The sequence below is a fragment of the Schistocerca piceifrons genome, chromosome 10 (assembly GCF_021461385.2).
Source record: "Schistocerca piceifrons isolate TAMUIC-IGC-003096 chromosome 10, iqSchPice1.1, whole genome shotgun sequence".
In the NCBI taxonomy this organism is placed as follows: domain Eukaryota; kingdom Metazoa; phylum Arthropoda; class Insecta; order Orthoptera; family Acrididae; genus Schistocerca; species Schistocerca piceifrons.
In genome coordinates, this window is record NC_060147.1 from 81,190,568 (window position 1) to 81,201,276 (window position 10,709).

General features: G+C 42.6%; 1 pseudogene; it reads left to right on the forward strand.

The window, feature by feature from the left end:
- Positions 1 to 350: 350 nt before the first annotated feature.
- On the forward strand, positions 351 to 468 carry LOC124719342 (annotated as a pseudogene).
- Positions 469 to 10,709: the final 10,241 nt, after the last annotated feature.

The window sequence follows — 10,709 nt, forward strand, 5'->3', positions numbered from 1 at the left end:
TTCCAAGACCTGTTCGGGCGGAGTAGAGAATTTAGTTTAAACTTTCATTAATTAGTCTAAAGGACAGTAGACATTCGTATGTGACATTAATTTGAACTCTGTACTTCTACCGGTTGCAGAAAAGATGTGTTTTAACAGTCGTACAGAAAGACAGAGATGCGAACGAGTAAGTGGATCTATAAGGGTTCCTTTTTACCGACTGATCTACGGAAACCTAAAAGTAAAAAAAGGGGACGGTGCTGATGCCAACAAGTGTGACTCGTGCTATGGTGTACACAGAAACTGAAGTTTATTGTCTCCTTTCGCTTACAGTACATGACATAATTTTATACGTTAGTAACGTTTATGTTGCCAACGGCCTTGCCGCAGTGGTAACACAGGTTCCCGTCAGATCACCGAAGTTAAGCGCTGTCGGACTGGGCTAGCAGTTAGATGGATGACCATCCGGTCTGCCGAGCGCTGTTGGCAAGCGGGGTGCACTCAGCTCTTGTGAGGCAAACTGAGGAGCTACTTGATTGAGGAGTAGCGGCTCCGGTCTCGTAAACTGACATACGGCTGGGAGAGCGGTGTGCTGACCACATGAACCTTCATTTCCGCATCCAGTGACGCGTGTGGGCTGAGGATGACACGGCGGTCGGACGGTACTGTTGGGCCTTTCAAGGCCTATTCGCACGGGGTTCGGTTTAGTTTAGTTTTAGTGACATTTATGTTGGAGCCTACTGTTGTAAAATAAATAAAATACAGTGATATAATAATATTTTTAAAGACATTTACAGGAATGATGAAAGTTAATACGACTTTAAATAGGTTTACCTATTGAGTGTAGTTGCCACAAGATAGTGGTTATGCTGGTCGTAGGTATATGTTGGTCTCAAAGTTGTTCTTGGTAAAATAATTTAGATGAAAAAAATTTTAAAGAGTAATTGTTGAAGATAATTCTCATTTATTCTTCAATCTAAGTTGCACATCTTTAATTATATTATATGTTTCGATTACTCAGGGTCATCTTCACATACAAAACAAAGTAAAGGTAAATATATAAAAAAAGCACTCCGTCGTCATTCCACGAGTGGCCTACTGGGACCATCCGACCGCCGTGTCATCCTCAGGGAGGATGCGGATAGGAGGGGCATGTGGTCAGCACGTCGCACTCCCTGTCGTTATTATGGTATTCTTGACCGAAGCCGCTACTATTCGGTCGAGTAGCTCCTCAATTGACATCACGAGGCTGAGTGCACCCTGAAAAATGGCAACAGTGCATGGCGGCTGGATGGTTACCCATCCAAGTGCTGGCCACGCCCAACAGCGCTTAACTTCGGTGATCTCACGGGAACCGGTGTATCCACTGCGCCAAGGCCGTTGCCAAAGCTAGATTTATACCACATAATATTTAAAATAAGTAGAAAAAAAGGATTTTACCTAAATAGCTGGGTCAACAATCTGTCTTCAGTATTCAGAAACAAGTATTTTGCAACTGGATCCAATGTTTTAAACATTTATATGTTGTAGGTCAAGAGAGGGTGGGAGATGGAAAGGGAGTGAGGGTCATTGGGGGAGTGGAAAGGAAGCAGAAAAGGGATGGTGGAGATGTCATATGTTTAACAAGAGGGGTCTTACTAAAATTATAGATGGTCCAAAGATAGAACGTGCTGACAGGTGTGAGAATTACAAAATTATCAGTTTAACAAGTCATGTTTACAAAGTACTGTCACGAATTCTATACCGAAAAAAGGAAGTATTGGTGGTAGCCGACCTCGGTGGAGGTCAGTTTGGATTTCGGAGAAATGTAGGAACACGCAAGACAATCCTAACCCTACGAGTTACCTTAAAGAAAAGTTAAGGAAAGACCGACCTACGCTTAAAGTACATGTAAACTTAGAGAAAGTTTTTGGCAGTTTTAATTGGGATAGACTCTTCGAAATCCTGAAGGCATCAAGGGTAAAATACAGGCAGCGAATGGATATTTACAACTTGTACAGAAACCGGACGGCAGTTATGAGAATAGAGGGACGTGAGACGGAAGCAGTGGTTGAAAAGAAAGGGAGACAGGGTTGTAGCATATCCTCTCGTTATTCAATCTGTACACTGAGCAAGCAGTAAAGGAAAGTAAATAAATTTTAGAGTAGTGAGTAAAGTCCATGGAGAAGAAATAAAAACTTTTAGGTTTGCCAGTGACATTGTAAGTCTGCAAGTCTGCCAGAGGCAGCAGAGAACTTGAAGGAGCAGTTGAACAGAATGGACAGAGTCTTGAAAAGAGACTATAAGATGACATCAAAAAAAGCAAACACGGATAATCGAGTGTAATCGAATTAAATGAGATGATGAGGAAACGAGATTAGGAAACGAGACACTTAAGGTAGTGGATGAATTTTCCATAATTATTTTATCTAATTTTCTGCTGAAATTTGAGCTGCTGTTAACATTATAAACCTGTTGCTGGCTCTAATTATTGTCACTCATTAGTTGCGCCTTCTTAATTACGTTCACTGCAAACAGGTGTTATCATTTGTATTTCATTAGTGTTTTTATATCTGTGCAGTAAAAGACTGTTGGATTCTTGTGAAGTAGCAACTGACTTGTGATAAATAGCCTGCATCTTTCCCATGCCCGTTTCGTTGTTCCTTTATCCTGGGGCGTCCAGTGACATCTCAAAGACAGGTTGCTGACGCAACTACTTAGATAAATTCTTAATTTATATAAAATTATTTTTTCTACTTGCAATAAAACTTTTGATGGTATATACTTAGTTTTACCTCGTTTCAGTTCTATAGGTGATCTTGTCGAGCGGTTCTAGGCGCTTCAGTCTGGAACCGCGCGACCGCTACGGTCGCAGGTTCGAATCCCGCCTCGGGCATGAATCTGTGTGATGTCCTTAGGTTAGTTAGGTTTAAGTAGTTCTTGGGGACTGATTACCTCAGAAGTTAAGTCCCATAGTGCTCAGACCCATTTGAACCATTTATAGGTGATCTTGAGTGGTCGAAACATGCAATCTAATTAAAAATGTGCAACTGAGGCTGAACAACAAATGAGAATTACCTTAAATATCAGTGTAGTTTCTGACTCTCATGAGACGAATATTTCGGCTGTGGTGAAGTAGCTATTCGTTTACTGAACTGGGGTGTTATATTCTAAATAACTTTTTATTTATAGGAATAACATTGTGTTTTCCTTATGTGATGACCATTAGCTCAGTTGTCTCTAATATCTCGATCACGTCTGAGTAGGGTAAGCAGCAGGAATGTTGATCAGTTCATTATCTTACAGGAGACTGTTCGAGTTCCCATCGCCCAAAATGCATGGTGACACAGTGGGATAAAGTCGCAAGTATGATTCGCAAAACTGGTTTACTTGGTTCAGTACGTTGTAAAGGTCTTCCATCCGTGGTCTAGGGGTGGGGGGTGGGGTTGGGGGAGGAGGTGCGTAGCTCAGATGGTAGAGCGTTATCTTAGCATGCCAGAGGTACTGGGATCGATACGCAGCGAATCCAAAACTTGCCGGCATGGTAGATCAGCGTGTTCGGTCAGAGAGCTGTAATAAAAAAAAACTAAGTGCAACGGTCAACAAATGAACTTTAGCGGATGTCATGTGACGGCCGCAACGACCACACAACGATCAACAACGAAGGAAATGAAAAAAAATAAAAAAAATAAAGAAAGGTAGCATCTTTGATTCATAATCAAAACGTTTTCAGTCCCAGGTTCGAATCCCATCGCTGCTTAAATTTTGATTAATAATCAGCATTGGCAGCCGAGAGGGGCGACTGCCAGGGGGAGGTTACCATGAGCAAAAGGATGAACAATCGACGGAAGGATAACGTTCTACGAATTGGGACGTGGATTGTCAGAAGCTTTTTAATGTGGTAAGGAACTAGAAAATCTCAAAAGGGAAATGCAAAGGCTCAGTCTAGATATAGCAGGGGTCAGTGAAGTGAAGTGGAAAGAAGACAAGGATTTCTGGTCAGATGAGTATAGGGTAATATTAATAGCGTGAATAGGATTCGCTATGAATAGGAAGATAGGGCAAAGAGTGTAATTGAACAGTTCAGTGATAGTGTTGTTCTTATCAGAATCAACAGCAAACAATCACCCACAACGATAGTTCAGGCATACATGCCGATGTCGCAAGGTGAAGATGAAGAAAGTGTATGAGCATATTGAAAGCGTAATACAGTATGTAAAGTGGTATGAAAAAGGGTATGGGAGACTGGAATGGAGTTGTAGGGAAAGGAGTAGAAGAAAAGGTTACAGGACAATATCGGATAGGGACAAGGTATGAGAGAGGAGAAAGACTAATTGAGTTCTGTAACAAGTTTGGGCTAGTAATAGCGAATACTCTGTTCAAGAATCCCAAGAGGAGGAGGTATATTTGGAATAGGCCAGTTGGTGCGGGACGATATCAGTTAGATTACCTCATGGTCAGACATAGATTCCGAAATCAGATACTGGATTGTAAGGCATACCCAGGAGCAGACATAGACTCAGATCACAATATAGTAGTGATGAAGAGTAGGCTGAAGTTTAAGACATTAGGAAGAATCAATACGCAAAGATGTGGGATACGGAAGTACTAAGGAATGACGAGATACGGTTAAGTTCTCTGAGGCTATAGATACAGGAATAAGGAATAGCTCAGTAGGCAGTGTAGTTGATGAGGAATGGACGTCTCTAAAAACGGCCATCACGGAAGTTGGGAAGGAAACCATAGGTAGAAAGAAGGTTACTGCGAAGAAACCATAGGTAACAGAAGAAATACTTCAATTGATCGATAAAAGGAGGAAGTACGAAAATGTTCCTGTGAACTCAGGAATAGAGAAATACGAGTCTCTGAGGAATGAAATAAACAGAAAGTGCAGGGATGCTAAGGCGAAATGGCTGCAGGAAAAATTCTAAGACATTGAAAAAAGAAATGATTGTCGGAAGGACAGACTCAGCATATAGGAAAGTCAAAACAACCTTCGGTGTCATTTAAAGCAAGGGTGATAGGATTAAGAATGCAACGGGAATTCCCCTGTTGAATGCAGAGGAGAGAGCGGATAGGTGGAAAGAATACATTGAAAGCCTCTAGAAGGGGGAAAATTGGTCTGATGTGATAGAAGAAGAAACAGGAGTCGATTTAGAAGAAATATGCGATCCAGTATTAGAATTTATAAGAGCTTCGGAGGACTTACGATCAAATAAGGCAGAAGGGACAGATAACATTCCATCAGAATTTCTAAAATCATTGGGGGGGAAGTGCCAATAAAAGGACTATTCATCATGGTGTGTAGAATGTATGAGTCTGGCGACATACCATCTGACTTTCGGAAAAGCATCATCTACACAATTCCGGAGACTGCAAGAGCTGACAAGTGCGAGAATTACCTCACTATCAGCTTAACAGCTCATGCATCCAAGTTGCTTACAAGAATAATATACAGAAGAATGGAAAAGAAAATTGAGGATGGGCTAGATGATGATCAGTTTGGGCCGGCCGGTGTGGCCGAGAGGTTCTAGGCGCTTCAGTCTGGAACCGCGCGACCGCTACGGTCGAATCCTGCCTTGGGCATGGATGTGTGTCATGTCCTTAGATTAGTTAGGTTTAAGTGGTTCTAAGTTCTAGGGGACAGATGACCTCAGATGTTATGTTCCGTAGTGCTCAGAGCCATTTTGACCCAAGGGTTCAGTGCAGGGGACACTTCTGCTCCTTACTTATATAAATGATATGCCTTCGAATATAATAGGTGATTCTATTTCTATTTGCTGACAACACTAGCTTTGTAGTAAAAGGTGTGTGCAACACTGTTTCAAAGTAGTGCAGTTCAAGATATAAGCTCATGGCTTGTAGAAAATATACTAATGCGAAACCACAGCAGGACTCAACTGTTACTGTTTCAGACACTCAATTCAACAGATCTAAAGTTCTAATTACACAGAATGGGCATATGATTAGTGAGGCTGCAGAGTTCAGATAGATAGCAAACTGTCGTGGAAAGCCCATGTTCAGTATCTTGTTCAGAGACTTAATGCTGCTATTTTTACTGTCAGAACAGAATCTGACACGAAAAGTAATCCACTTTGCTGATTTTCATTCGCTTACGACGTATAGTTTTATATTTGTCGGTAACTTTTCCCATTCGCGAAGGGTATTTTTGGATCTGAAATTGGCGATTCTGACAGTGAGTAGTGTAAGTTCGCGAACCTCTTGTCGACTCCTGTTCATTTGTCTGGCTGTTCTGACACTGGCCTCTGAAAGTAAATATTTTTTAATGTCGTTTCCTGTTAACAGTATCAGCTTTTTCCTAAGAAATAGCAGTGTGCACTCCGGCAGAAATCCGGCTTGCGTTTGGATCACACCTCATTGACTCACATGCAGAAAGGCGTATAGTATTCTGCTGCATCAATTTTCAATAAGCTATCACGAGAATTCAAAAAACTTAGGAGTAATACTCGCACTTTCAGATCCTATTCTGCCGAGCAGTTCGTTAAATATTAAGCTAGTTCCACTGCTACACTGTTTTCTGTCGTATTTTCAAGTAATGATACGTTCCATGCCTATGCTGTTCAATTTGATCCTAAGGAACAAGATGTGTACAATAAAAATAAAAAATAATCCACGAAAAAAATTCCGGAATTTCGCGTTTGTCTCCACGGCTTTGATGGAACAGAACATAATAGTTGAGGTAAAATCCTAAAATGTGCGTTCACCGCGTCCTAAAATGTGCGTTCACCGCGATGTCGCCAAACACGGATGCGACCGTCATGATGCTGTAAACAGAACCTGGTTTCATCCGAAAAATAGACGTTTTGCCATTCGTGCACCAGGTTCGTCGTTGAGTACACCATCGCAGGCGCTCCTGTCTGTGATGCACCGTCAAGGGTAACTGCAGCTATGGTCTCCGAGCTGCTGCAAACGTCGTCGAACTGTTCGTGCAGATGGTTGTTGTCTTGCAAACGTTCCCATCTGTTAACTCAGTGATCGAGACGTAGTTCAAATGGCTCTGTGGGACTTAACTTCTGAGATCATCAGTCCCCTATAACTTAGAACTACTTAAACCTAACAGACCTAAGGACATCACACACATCCACGCGCTAGGGAGGATTCGAACTTGCGACCGTAGCGGTCGCACCGTTCCAGACTGTAGCGCCTAGAACCGCTCGGCCACACTGGCCGGCTGGATCGAGACGTGGCTGCACGATCCGTTACAGCCATGCGGATAAGATGCCTGTCATCTCGACTGCTAGTGATACGAGGCCGTTGGGATCCAGCACGGCGTTCCGTATTACCCTCCTGAACCCACCGATTCCATATTCTGCTAACAGTCATTGGATCTCGACCAACGCGAGCAGCAATGTCTACGATACGATAAACCGAAATCGCGATAGGCTACAATACGACCTTTATTAAAGTCGAAAACGTGATGTTACGCATTTCTCCTCCTTACACGAGGTATCACAACTACGTTTCACCACGCAACGCCGGTCAACTGCTGTTTGTGTATGAGAAATCGGTTGGAAACTTTCCTCATGTCAGCACGTTGAAGGTGTAGCCACCGGCGCCAACCTTGTGTGAATGCTGTGAAAAGCTAATCATTTGCATATCACAGCATCTTCTTCCTGTCGGTTAAATTTCGCGAGTGTAGCATGTCATCTTCGTGGTGTAGCAATTTTAATGGACAGTAGTGTATGAAGAAGCGTTGCCGTAGAGGTGGTTACAAAATCGCTTTGTAGACACGTGAAAAATGGCTCTGAGCACTATGGGACTCAACTGCTGAGGTCATTAGTCCCCTAGAACTTAGAACTAGTTAAACCTAACTAACCTAAGGACATGACAAACATCCATGCCCGAGGCAGGATTCGAACCTGCGACCGTAGCGGTCTTGCGGTTCCAGACTGCAGCACCTTTAACCGCACGGCCACTTCGGCCGGCTAGACACATGAAGCAGCTGCGCCCAGCACACTGAAACTGTCCGGGATATTACGTTTTTTTTGTTTTTCGTATTTTTTTCTTTTGTAGCTGAATAAAAATTGGTAAAATGAATATTCGGGGAATGCCAGGTTCATCAGTTCGGTGATCAATTTTATCAGTTAGTTAATCAACAAATTCGCAGATTACTTTAATTCATTTGCCAATCAGTTAAGCAATAGGATAAAAATGTAAATGTTGGTGTGTTCAAAATCCTTAATCTCCAAAACGTGTTGACCGATTGCTTCGAAATTTTGGCACAAGTTTACGCTCTAATACAGGCTTGTTTTTAGGTACCTTTTTCCTTAATGGACGGTATATAATATATATACAAATGGCTCTGAGCACTATGGGACTTAACACTTATGGTCATCAGTCCCCTAGAACTTAGAACTACTTAAACCTAACTAACCTAAGGACAGCACACAACACCCAGCCATCACGAGGCAGAGAAAATACCTGACCCCCGCCGGGAATCGAACCCGGGAACCCGTGCGTGGGAAGCGAGAACGCTACCGCACGACCACGAGATGCGGGCATATATATACATATGTAACATTTTGATGTTTCTTGTAACAACGTTTCCCTACTACACTGAAGTGCCAAAGAAACTGGTATAGGCAAGTGTATTCAAATACAGAGACATGTAAACAGGCGGACTACGACGCTGCGGTAGGCAACATATATATAAGACAACAAGTGTCTGGCGCAGTTGTTAGATCGGTTACTGCTGCTACAATGGCAGTATATCGAGATTTAAGTGAGTTTGAACTTGGTGTTACAGTCGGCGCACGAGCGATGGGGCACAGTATCTCCGAGGTAGCGATGAAGTGGAGATTTTCCCGTACTACCATTTCACGAGTGTACCGTGAATAACAGGAATCCGATAGAACATCAAATCTCCGTCATCGCTGCGGTCGGAAAGAGATCCTGCAAGAACGGGACCAACGACGACTGAAGAGAATCGTTCAGTGTGACAGAAGTGCAAGCCTCCCGCAGATTCCTGCAGATTTCAGTGCTGGGCCGTCAACAAGTATCAGTGTGCGAAACATTCAACGAAACATCATCGATATGGACTTCCGAAGCCGAAGGCCCACTCGTGGACCCTCGGTGCCGGCACGACACAAAGCCTTACGCCTCGCCGGGCCCTTCAACACTGACATTGGACTGCTGATTGGGAACATGTTGCCTGGTTGGACGAGTCTCGTTTCAAATAGTATCGAGCGGATGTACGTGTTCGGACATGGAGACAACCTCATGAATCCACTGATCCTGCATGTTAAAACGACTGTTCAAGCTGGTGGAGGCTCTGTAATGGTGCGAGGCGTGTGGAGTGATATGAGACCCCTGATACGTCTAGATAAGACTGTGTCCCCTGTCTGATCACCTGCATCCATTCATGTCCGTTGCGGATTCTGACGGACTTGGGCAATTCCAGCAGGACAATGCGACAAGCCACACGTCCAGAATTGCTACAGAATGGCTCCAAGAGCGCTCTTCTGAGTGTAAACATTTCCGCTAGCCACCAAATTTTCCAGTCATGAACACTATTGAGCATATCTGGGTTGCCTAGCAACGTGCTATTCAGAAGAGATCTCCACTCCCTCGTACTCTTACTGATTCATGGACAGCCCTGCAGAATTCTTGGTGTCAGTTCCCTCCAGCACTACTTCAGACTTTGTCGAGTCAATGCCACGTCGTGTTGCGGCACTTCTGCGTGCTCGCAGTGAATCTACACGATATTAGGCAAGTGTACCAGTTTCTTTGGCTCTTCAGTGTATTAAATTTATAAAAGATTATGTACCTATAATTGGTATATTACATGCGTATTCCAATGCAACGATGTGTAAAAATTTCAGTCTTTGGCGAAAACCTTTTGGAGATTTGTGATAAGAACATTTACAGTTTTTACAAATATGGATGTATGTTTTAGGAAAATCTTGATCTCTGAAAGTTCTTCACAGATTGCTCTGAAATTTTGAAACATACACTGCCTTGGAATAATCACGTAGTTTTATATACCTGCTGGAAAGCCTCCCAGTATGTATGCAATATGTATGTAATAAAAAAGGGTAACGTTATAAAAATGTAATTGTTGGCCGTAGTGAAACGTTGTTAGCAAACACAATTATTGTATTTACGGCTTATTGGTTGACGATTAAAATACTACTACAGACACAGAATTTGCAATAAGAATTAAACAAGGCTCAAGGTCAGAGAAAAGGGGGAGAGGAGGTGGACAAAGTGGTGGGAGGAAACGGACATACAAAACGGAAAGGAATGTAAGTGTAGACAGTGCTATTTTTCTGGGGGAACGCCGGGAGATGCGTACCCTTAAAATTTTTCGTCAACAAGGTAATTTTTTTACGATGTTGAGAACTTGGAAGAGTGCTAAAGATTTATTTCATGTTGGTAATAGCAGTACAAACGATAGCAGTCCAGTTTTTGGTGGGAAAAGCAATATCATTCATTGTTTCAAGCATTTCGAAGCTCATATGAAGTAGGCGATACCGAGAAACACCCAAACATACAAGAGAATGTGGTATCGAACACTTCAATTTACATCACCTCAACTGAAGCATGCGATTCCCCTCAACGCCTGAACAATAAAAGAAAATGGTATCGTACACTTCAATTGACCTATAATACACCTCAAATGAAACAGGTGAATCCAATCAACCCTCCGACATACAAAACAATACAAGGAAATATTACCGAACACATACTTTAACCTATATCATATCGCATATCCGTTTAGCACTACTATC